The sequence below is a fragment of the Gossypium hirsutum genome, chromosome A02, assembly GCF_007990345.1.
Source record: "Gossypium hirsutum isolate 1008001.06 chromosome A02, Gossypium_hirsutum_v2.1, whole genome shotgun sequence".
NCBI lineage: Eukaryota > Viridiplantae > Streptophyta > Magnoliopsida > Malvales > Malvaceae > Gossypium > Gossypium hirsutum.
The window spans coordinates 54,981,208-54,993,205 of NC_053425.1; the positions used below are offsets into that span (position 1 = coordinate 54,981,208).

The following is an 11,998-nucleotide window of genomic DNA, read 5'->3' on the forward strand; positions in this document are numbered from 1 at the left end:
AAATTTCAACATTTCTCAATTTAATCCCTATTTTTCATTTTCACTAAAAATCACTTAATAAAACTTGCATATTTCACAACAAACATTAATAATCTATCATCAAAAATCAAAACACTCATGTATTCATCAATGGCATCATTCAAAATCTTTAACAGCTTTGCAAAATACTCCCTAGGCTAGCTAGACCTAGTTGCAACGATCTTAAAAAACATAAAAATCACTAAAAACGAGACAAAAATGGACTTAAAATTGAACTAGGAAGCTTGGCCGAGTATTTGAAGCTTTGTTAATAGCTTCCTTAGGTTAATTTCTGCTAGAAGATGGAGAAATAAGGATGATAATTTGCTTTGTTTTATTTTATTAACATATATTTACCAAATTACAAAATTAACCTTGTTTATAAAAGATATATATCACTAATACTTGTCCAAAATTGTCCACTCAAACTAATAATGGTACAATTACCACATAAGGGCCTTAACTTTATGGTTCTATTGCTATTAAACACCTTTAGCTATTAGAACTTAAGTTTTACGCTTTACACGATTTAGTCCTTTTTATCAAATTGACCAATCAAACGATAAAATTTCTTAACGAAATTTTCACACCATCATATTTTCATGCTGTAAACATTAAAATAATAACAAAATAAATATTTTGACTATAGATTTGTGGTCTCAAAACCACCGTTCTGATTTCACTAAAAACAGGGTGTTACAAAGGTAAGTAAAATTTGATTTGTTTTGAAAAAATTGAGAAAATATTAAACTTGAAGTTAACCGAATTGAGTTATTTAACTTTTTGAGCCAACTGAAATAAGTAATTCGAGTTCCAAATTCAAGTCGAGATAAATTTTGCAATTTAAATAATTTAAATAATTCGAATAACAAATTGGTATAAATACCCTTTTGGTTCCTATCAATTTAGAAAATGAGTAAATTGATTTCTCTCAACAAAAATTACTAAAGAAAACAAAAATAAATTTTAAAATTCAAAATATTTATAGAAATTCAAAGATTTATTTTTAAAAAAAATATATAAATATTTTAAAAATAAATATAAAGAATATAGAAAGAAAGTTCAAACTTTAAAATTTTCTAAAATAATAATTTTGGGGCCTAAATAAATTAATTAATGATTCAAGTATCTTATTTTTTTCTTATTTTACTATGAAAAAGTTTTCAAATCTATATGGTTTCAAATTTATGTGCTCTAACATGGAATTAATTATACTGTAACAAGATTTTAATTTGATATCCTTAATATTTTTTAATTTAACTCCAATAATTTCACTCGATTTGGCTCAACTTGAATTTCATTTCACTCTACTCGATTCAAAAAAAATTCAAATCGAGTTAAGACCAGAATAGTGTAATCCCTTTCAATCTTATTGATAGACCTCAAGAGTATACATAATATTTATACAATAGTAGTTACGTAGAAATACGAAAGATATATAATATATTCTTGAATATATGCCTAAAAGATATACAGTAATATACAATATATTCCTAAAAGATAATATCATATAATAATATCCTAATACCCCCTTAAGTTGGAACGTACATATCATAAATGTCCAACTTGCTAAGAAGGCATTCAAATTGCAGTTTACCAAATGCCTGTAAAAATGTTAGCCAACTAAATGGAGGTCAGAACATAAAAAGGTGCAGTCAACCCATCTTGGATTGCATCCCTAACAAAGTGACAATCCACTTCAATATGTTTAGTATGCTCGTGAAATACAAGATTCTGTGCAATATGCAATGCAGATTGACTATCACAAAATAAATGAATAGCTTTAGGATGACAAACACTTAAGCTCAATAGCAAAGCCTTCAGCCACTTGAGCTCATGAGTGACAGAAGCCATAGACCTATACTCAGTCTCAGCGGAAGAACGATAAACAATATGTTGTGTAACAGCCTATTTTTTAGTGGTTTTGGAAACAGTAGTTTTGGGGCCACCAAATCCAACGACTAAGTTCGTAAATATTAATATTTAATATTTACAAGTCAAATATGGTTTTAAAATATAGTGGTTTTTGTTATATAAGCGATTTATTAAGTTCAAGTAGTAAGGCCCTAATGTCATATGGTTTTAGAAAATGAAGTATCAGGACCTCATTTCTATAAACTGAGCCATAAATATTTGTATAAATATTTACGGAGTGTCATTAAGGTGGTACTGAAGTTTCATTTAAAAATTTTAACGTTTTGATAATTAATTAATTAAAAAGGACTAAATAATAGAATATGTAAAATTTGATCACTATTTAATTTGAGTGATTAACTGGTTATTGAATAAATAAAAAAAGTACCAAAATGGCAATTAAACCATGGTCAAAGTTTCCAAGCGGTGGTGTCATGATTTAAATCCACTAACTTTTGGATTATTTGCTCTTTTAGTCCTAATTAGTTTAGGATTAAATTGTAAATAAGTTATTTAGTTAAAATTTAATTGAATTGAAGGACCAATTATGCAATTAAACCTTCCTTAGATGGTAATTATGCCATATATTTATATGATGGACAATTATGGACGTGTGTTAGTGACACTAAAAGTGTATCTACCAAGATTAAAATGGTAGTTTGATAAATTAATTAAATTAAAATAAAACCAAAATGTTTTATCATCATTTTAATGTGTCTTCTTCACCGAATTTGGAAGGAGAAAAACTCCATGAAAGACTTTGAAGCTTCGGTTTTCTTGTTGTTGATGCATGTAAGTCCGTTTTAGCCCCATTTTCAATAATTTTTATGTTTTTGAGATCGTTGCAACTAAGTCCAGCTAGTCCATACATTTGATTTTGAAACTGTTAAAGATTGTGAATGTTTCCATTGATTAATCTAGTTATTTTTGATGTTAAATGATGAATTTGAAATATTAGTTACTATTTAAAAGTATTTTGTTAAGTGATTTTTGATTAATTTTTTGATTAGGGATTAAATTGTTAAATTAATAAAAGTACAAGGATTTAATGTGAAAGTGTTACATAAATAAGTTGTTTTAGATACCATCAACATTCGGCTAAGCTCAATTTTGGGTAAAAATGGTTAATTTGCATGTTTTGGGCTTAGGGACTAAATTGAATAAAAGTAAAACTTTATGGGCAATTTTGTAAAAATGTCAAAAATGACCAAATTTTATGAATGAATTGTTTTATTGTATAAATTAATATATTGAATGAAACTATTAATTTAGATCAAGATCGGGTGAAAAATCAAGGAAAATAGAAAAATTCTAAAATGCCCCTGAACCTTGTATTTCTGCAATTTAGCCAAGTAAGTTCGTATGAACTATATTCAGTATAATTTGGATAATATGTGATTATATTGTGATTAAATCAATATATATGTTAGTATACAATTTATCGTGTTATGAAACGACGTAAATCCAGTAACATACGGTGATTACCGAGCCCCGTTTGAACCTTAGGAAATCGTAGGATACGAATGACATGTCATTAAGGTTACATGATTTGGGTACTAGTCCTAAATGTCCTATCGATGGCTGAGGTCCGGCATGTGTTGCAGACACTCCACAGCTCGTGTGAGCAGCATCGTGTAGCTATTTTCGACCCACAACTCATGTGAGCATACATGTACAAAATTTGATGGATTACAGTTATATAAGCTAGCACACTATGTATAAGCTATCTCGGGTATCCAATGATATTCTAAATGGTTCAACGGGTATTATTCGAATATCAATTTGTAAGAGTTCGATATGAACTAAGATATAGATACATGTGAATTTCATTGAAATGGTATTACATGGTATATTGAAAGTGGAAATGGATGATATATGTATACGATACATGAATAAATGTTGTACTCATCCATTTTTATAATGTTTATGTTATATGTTTATTTGGCTAACATGTTTGGTGTACATTCTTAGGCTTTGACCAAGTTGTGGTTGGATTATGTCATGTTAAACTTATAAGTTATGCATTGAAATGGTAAGTGCCTAAATGGAAATATGCTTGTGATCATGAAAGGGTGGTAAGATTTAAATTATCTAATTTCAATTGAAATGGTTCATCATGTGGTTAGTTCCAAAAATAATTATGTTTAAATGCACTAGCTTGTGGCTATGGCTGAATGATATGTTTATGTCTCGTGTAATATGCATATGAAACGTGTGTAGAAAGGTAATGAAATAATAAGTTCATAATTGAAGTGTAAAATGATGAAAAAGGGAATGATGAGTTGAATTGATGTTGTTATTTAAGCTAAAGATAGTAAATGCAATTGAAAGTATTGAAATGCAAATGAAAATAAGAAAATTTGAAAGGGTTTAAAGTTTTATAAAGTCCTACTATGATAAGGGTGATATGTATATGTGATGTTGTGGATTTATTCACTTTGTGAGTTATTGGATGTGGTTTCACGAACCTTATGGTATTGGTATAGCATTATTCTTGATATGTATAAATTTCATATTTGAAATGGATTGATAAGAACTAAGTTTATACGAGCTTACTAAGCATTCCTTTACCTTATAGATTATCGGAAGCTCGACCGGGTTAGAAGCTCATCAAAATTCTATCACACTATCCAGCGATTACATCGGTAGATTTTGATGTCTTGGCTAAGGTCATAATGGCATGTATAGGTGGACTATGTCTAATGTTTAATTGATGAGTTTGGTATATATATGTCGTTTTCGTTGATGTTTTGGCCATTATGTTTAGGCCTGTATATTTGGTACTTTGAATGGTTGATATGTTGATATATGTATGTGGTCTTATGATGGAAGTTGAACATGTTCATATTGATATGAAAAATGTAGTTGTCATATATGATTATTGATGCTAATTGTTAAATGGTAAATTTGGTATATTTGAATGTGAACAAAGTGGTATGTTATGACATAAGTTCAGTTATAAGTTAGTTGAACTTTTGACCAATTTATGTATATGGATGTACATGTTTAATTATTGTAATTGAGGTGCCTTTTAGGCACATTGGTTGTATGCTTATGTACCTTGATTAGATAGCTTGTTATATCATGGTTTGTTTCACTTTGGGTGCTTAATTTTATGTGGAAAATTGGTGGTAGGTGGATGCATGTTTGGTTGAGAAAAATGGCTTGGAAGTGGCCTATTTTTCATCCATACAGGCAAAGATACGGGCGTGTGTCTCAACCGTGTGTAACATATGACCAAGCAACATGACCATGTGTCCCTTGTAGCTTTCAAAGGGTTGCCAGTTAAGTTGTTACACGGTCTAGCACACGGCTTGACATACGGGTGTGTGAGGCTATTTCGAAGGGTACACGGCCTAGCACACAAACGTGTAGCTTGGCCGTGTGACCCAAGTTAGTGTGTTTCAAGGGTACGGACACAGGTTGGGACACGGCTCTGTGTCCCTACTTCAAATGTCCACACGGCTTGGCCACATGGCCATGTGGCCCCTGCATTTTGAAAATTTTCATCTTTTCCCTAAAATTTCTATATGTTTTCAATTTAGTCCCGATTTGTTTCTAATGTATTTTTAGGGCCTCGAGGGCTCGTATAAGGGATAATATGTATGCTATTGATGGAATTTTCTATGATAAATGTTGTGAAGTAAATGATTTATATTTTTGAAAAGTTCTAAAATGTAAACTCTAGTAATGCTTCGTAACCCTATTTCGATGACAGATACATGTTAGGGGTGTTACATGTTGTTTCTTAGTTTTCTAGGAAATAGAAGATTTTCCCAGAAGGATAAGTCAACCAATAAAGGAACATCGAGTTAATAGACAAGCAACCCAATCCGAATCACACCACCCCTTTAAGGACAAATCACTATCAAATCTCAATAGAATCCCTTGGCCAAGAAAGCCTTTCAAGTATCGAACAATATGCAAGTCACGCCTCAATGCTCCTACCTCGGCTCATGCATAAACTGAGATAAAACATTAACCAAGTATCCTAAATTAGGTCTGGTGTAACAACTCATTTTTTAGTGGTGTCGAAAATATTAGTTTCGATGCCATAAATTCGACGAGTAAGTTCGTAAATGTTATTATTTAATATTTATGAGTAAAATATGGTTTTAAAAATATTTTTTATATGATAATTTATGTTATATGAATGATTAATTAAGTTCAAGTGGTAAGACCTTAAAGTCAAGTGGTTTTAGAAAATGGGTATTGAGACCTCATTTCTAAAAATTGAGCTGTAAATATTTTTATAAATACTTACAGAGTGTTATTAAGGTTGTATTAAAGTTGCGTTAAGAAATTTCAAATGTTTAGAAAGTTAATTAAGCAAAAAGGACTAAATCGTAAAAAATGTAAAATTCGATTACTAATTGATTTGAGTGATTAAATGGCTTAATGAATAAAGGTAAAGGGACATAAATGGTAATTAAACCATTTAAGGAGTTAACGGACTAAAATGGACATAGATTTGATGTTTTATTTAGTTATAAAATAAGGTTAAAATGGTAATTTAATAAATTAATTAAATTAAGACTACAGCAAAACTGACTTTTAGGCGGCGTTTTTTTAGGCCTATAGTGGCGCTTAGCTAAAACTATTTGCGGCGTTTTTACAAGCGCCGCAAAAATGCCGCTATAGATAATGCTGCTAAAGAACATAACACTTAGCGGCGCTTTTGCCACAAACGCCGCTAAAGAACATGACCTTTAGTGGCGCTTTCACCGCAAACGCCGCTAAAGAACATTTTCTTTAGTGGTGATTTTTGTCACAAATGCCGCTAAAAGAACCGTTCTTTAGCGGTATTTTTATGAAAAACACCACTACTTTGGCAGATTTGCAATATCACATTTTTACCCGTATCCAACCCTTCCTATAGTATGAAATTCAGCCAAAAACAACAAATCTAAATGATACCTCAAATTCAATGAAAGATATATGATATAAATTAATAAATGAAATATAATTCAAAATATTCTTATAATAATATTAAAAGTTACAATGTTAAAAATATTCTTACAATAAGAAAACAAGTGTCTAAGATGGCGGATTTTGCGACTACTGAAACATTTTCATCATATTCTGAAGCTGTAGCTGGAGTTCGTCATACTTTCTGCTCTGCTCTGTTTCCCTCGCTGCTGCCTCCGCTCTAAGTTGAGCTATTTGCTCAACTGTGCTCCCTTGCATCTGAGCAATCTGGTCTCTTAACCTCTAAACTTCAGCTTGAGCTTGACTCCCCGAAGGCATGTATTGCTGCGAGATGGATCCAAAATATTGGTTTGGGTTAACACCAGATCCTTGAAATCGAACCCGACCTTACCTTTCAGGACCCAAAACTTCAGTAATAATTCTGTTATCAATGTCCTCAAGATTAACAGAACTATCACTCGAAGCAATCGCTTCATACTCTGCCTTTTTTCTTATTTCTAATATCAAAGAGTTAGAAACGAAATATATAATAAAAAAATGCAAAATAACTTAACATAATTTAAAACTACTAATGACGAATTAAACCATTATAATTAAACATTATAAATATTTAAAATAAATCAAATTTTATTAAGTAAATATACCATAATTTCTCCAGCTTTAGAAGTCATTGGAGATCTATCTTTCTTCCTATGCATAATGTCAAAAACCTAAAGGCGTCCAACTTTTTGACCAGACGAGCGTTCCTACAATATAGTAATAAAAATATTATTTAATAAAAAGTAATTAATATTTGACAAAATTAATAATTTCAAAGTACCTCGGCCTCAACTACACAAGCAAAAATTTTCGACCCTGCTGTATGAGTGAATTTTTGTTTTCCCTGCTGCTTGTTGCAACTCGCTCATGGTCCTACATTATGAAATTATTATTATGTATATAGCAAATACTATAAACCAAAATAATTATAAGTGTAGCACCCCAAACCCAGCCCAGAAGTTATGGCCGGATCCGGCATGCCACATCAAAAACGTTAAAAAAATTTCCATTCTAAGTCTAGAAAATCGTACTTGATGTTCAAAAGATTAATTCATTAAGGATTAAAGTGAATGGAAGCTGTGCACCAGGTAGGAAACCGGAAAAGAGGTGGTGAGTCCATCGGACTGCTTAAGTACCAAGCTCCATTCGGATCCAATCCTAGACATGCATACCTCCATTGCCACACATTAACGTCATGGATATTTCTAGGAAACCGATTTGATTAAGTCATTTTTAGGAAAAGTGATTAATTTTGGAAAATACTTTCATTGCGGAAGCTTTGCTTGTTGTCGTGTTATTTTGAAATCAACTGTCGTTTTTGAAAACGCGCCCTAAAGCTATCCAATTTCAACAGTTAAAATAAGTATTACCTATCTTAGTAATACATATTAAAAACCACCAAAAATAAATAAGCGGCCTTATTACATTTAAAAGCCCAAAACCACAAACGTAATTAAAAGGATGTCCAGTTCACCAGAAGAAAATCAAACTTTCAGAACGGGTGGCCACTCCGAATTCTCTCACAGCTCCAAGCCCACTATGGCTGAGGATTTCCTGCGTGGATGAAAATAAAAGGGATGAGTTTGGGGAAACTCAGTGTGTAAAATAACCCAACCATAGTCTAAATTAGCTCAACCCACAGAAACAGAATAAGTTGGCCTTAGCCCAGAACAGAATTCAGAATAAAGCCCATAGGCCCATAACAGAATAGAACAGATATTACATGTTTATGTAGAAACCCAACCATATCCAACCGTATACAGCCCTGTACCAACCTTACACCGTGTTGGGAGACAACTCGACCCACCCAACCGCTACACACCACAGAATTTGCAACATGGCTGCCAGAACAGATAATGTGACAGAGTCACCAGATACAGATAATCGTGGTAGAGCCACCAGAACAGATATATGTGGCAGAGCCACCAGATCAGATATTTGTGGCATAGCCACCAGAACGCTTCATCCATAATATAACCCATGTCCCCATGCAACAAATATATAATCATGGCATCCATCATACAAAATTAGATCGTTATGCTTTTCAGTCAAAATTAACCCTACGGGTATAACGGTAATTTTGCACCTAGGGGTATAACAGTAATTTTCCATACATAGGGGTATTATAGTAATTTAGCTACTTTCAGGGTTTTCATGCATATCCTAACTATTTACGTACTATCAGAACACTTACCGCGCATACTTACCGAATTGGGCCCGTTGGCCCATGAACCCGATATTTGGCCCATTAAGCCCAAATTATCAAAATGTACGAAATCGCGCGTACTGCAGTTTATTACTTTAGATTACCAAATATACAAACCCAACTATTTTACGAGCATTCGTACACTCACAAATTCCCAAAATACTAACTTTTCGGCATTTCGGCTTTTCGGCTTTTGCCAATCTAGTCTATGAGAGGGTGTCAGTTACACACACGATATGCTGACGAGATCCACACACGAACCGCTTACAATTGGATTACTAACACGTTAATCTAACTATTCAAATACGAACTACGTATTAACCCCTTACAATATTCGGCCAACCACACCTACAGATCATAGTAAGCTTATAAGAAATCAATAAGCAACTCATTAACAATTTTTTGTCAATGTTTACCACATAATCATAATTTCACTGCAAGTTGTCTTCCTGAGCAATAGTCACTAAATCATTTATAAATAGAGCTACGAAACTCAAAATCAAGTGCCGTTAATTTTCCCTGAAAATAAGCTCATATATCTTCTATCCATAAAATTTTCAGAATTTTTGGTTTAGCCAATCAATACCAGATTTTTCTCAAAGTTTCCCATGTTTCACTATTTGACTAATCTGCCCACCCTTCGTTACGAATCAACTTTCTCATTGTACAGAATTCAAAATATGTTCTTGTTTATTTCATTTGAAACTAGACTCAATAAGCTTTAATTACATAATTTATGCAGCTTCTAACTCATCTTTCACAATTTATGGTGATTTTCCAAAGTCACGTTACTGCTGCTGTCCCAAGCAGATTTATTACCAAATCACTCTTTCACACCTAACTTGCATGCTTGTTATTTAAACATGTATATCACCAATAAATCATCACATATCTATGATTTTACTTAAGTATAATCTCCATTTCATCATTTTAAAGCACAATATGTTAGCTGATTTTTCCCTTTAACATCTAAGGCACATGCATGCTCATTTGTTTGGCTCAACTTCACCTATCTTCCATTTTTCATCAAAAGAACATGAAACAACAACCATTTCCTTCATTTAATTCATGACTAAATGCTCACAACACAACTAAAAATCAAAATATACTTCAAGAGTTAAGGTAGAATCAAGAAGAACTCATGAACCTCAAAATAGAAACAAGGTACCAAGAACTTACCTTCAATTTTCCTCCTCCTAATGACCGAATACTCAAGAGCTTTCTCCTCTCCTTTCTCTTCTCTAACTTTCAGCTATGATGAACAAAGATGGACAAAACTTTGTTCTTTTCACCCTTTTTTCTTTTAATAAAACTTCATATTTCATCCATTTAATTCTTTAATACAAAAGACATGAAATTCTTATCATTAAACATTTACCTAACCCATTATCATGAAACATTTACCTAACCCATTATCATGGAACATTTACCTAACCTATTATCATGGAACATTTACCTAACCTATTATCATGAAACATTTACCTAACCTATTATCAATTTGTATCAATTTGTACCATAAATTATGGATATCAAGTGTACATTTTGTCTACAACAACATGATGGCTGGCCACTTCATGTAAAATGGGAGGTTTGTCATGCAAATCCTCCTATTTTGCACTCCTATTTATTTGGTCACTTCAATTTAGCCTATATCATTTTCAAACATTTCACATAGGTCCTATTTCATAATTTCACTCACAAATGACAAAATTAAAGCATGAAATTTTGCCAACATTCACAGAATTCCCGAAAATTGGGGCGTTACAACTCTACCCTCCTTAAAGAAATTTCGTCCTCGAAATTTACCTAATCCAAACAGATGAGGGTATTGCTGTTACATTGTCTCTTCTGGCTCCCAAACTCAGAAGTTTCCCCTTCCTTAACTTGTTGAAAACGAGCGACCAAAGACTCATCGTTCAACTGTTTTTCCTTAATCTAATCCACCCAGGTTGGCCTCGCTTGCAACTCAACCAACAGACTTCCATCATCATACAGACTCAGACGAGCAAACATTTCTCTCAGATCAGATACAGCTCTACGACTTAGAGCATCGGCTACCACATTAGCCTTGCTTGGGTGATACTCGATCGAACAGTCATAATCCTTAAGCAACTCAATCCATCTCCTTTTCCTAAGGTTCAGCTCCTTCTGAGTCAAAAAATACTTAAGACTCTTATGGTCAGTGTATATAATACACCTTTCTCCGTACAAGTAATGTCTCCAAATCTTAAGTGCAAATATCACTGCTGCCAACTCTAAATCATGAGTCAAATAGTTTCCCTCATGAGGCTTAAGCTATCGTGATGCATATGCAACCACCTTACCCTCTTGCATTAACACGCAGCCCAAACCCACGTGTGATGCGTCACTGTACACAGTAAAATCATTCCCAGACTCCGGTTGAATTAACACAAGTGCTTCAGTCAGAACTTTCTTCAACTTCTCAAAAGCTTCCTGCTGTTTCTTAGTCCATACAAACGGTACTCCTTTCCTTATGTGTTTTGTCAGAGGTGCTGCCATCACAGAAAAACCTTCCACAAACCTTCTGTAGTATCCTGCCAATCCTAGGAAACTCCGTATTTTCGACACTGACCTAGGCGGCTTCCACTCCAAAATCGCTTCAATTTTTCGAGGGTCCACCTTAATCCCCTCAACAGAGACCGCATATCCTAATAAGGTTACCTCCCTCAACCAAAGTTCAGACTTGCTGAACTTCACAAAAAGTTCCTTCTCCCTTAACACTTGCAGCACTATACGGAGATGCTCATCATGTTTCGCTTCAGTTTCAGAATATACCAGGATATCGTTAATAAAGACGACTACGAACTGATCTAAAAATGGTTGGAACACACGATTCATCAGATCTATAAATGTTGCAGGAGCGTTCGTTAG

The 11,998-nt window shown here is 33.1% G+C and overlaps 1 long non-coding RNA gene across 1 annotated transcript; it reads right to left on the reverse strand.

The window, feature by feature from the left end:
- Positions 1-7,128: 7,128 nt before the first annotated feature.
- On the reverse strand, positions 7,129-8,434 carry LOC121208493 (uncharacterized). The gene is made up of 4 exons (XR_005903580.1): positions 8,375-8,434; positions 7,682-7,773; positions 7,506-7,607; positions 7,129-7,185 (listed from the first exon to the last, which is right to left on the reverse strand). It is a non-coding gene; the product is annotated as an uncharacterized lncRNA (long non-coding RNA).
- Between the last annotated feature and the right edge of the window lie 3,564 nt (positions 8,435-11,998).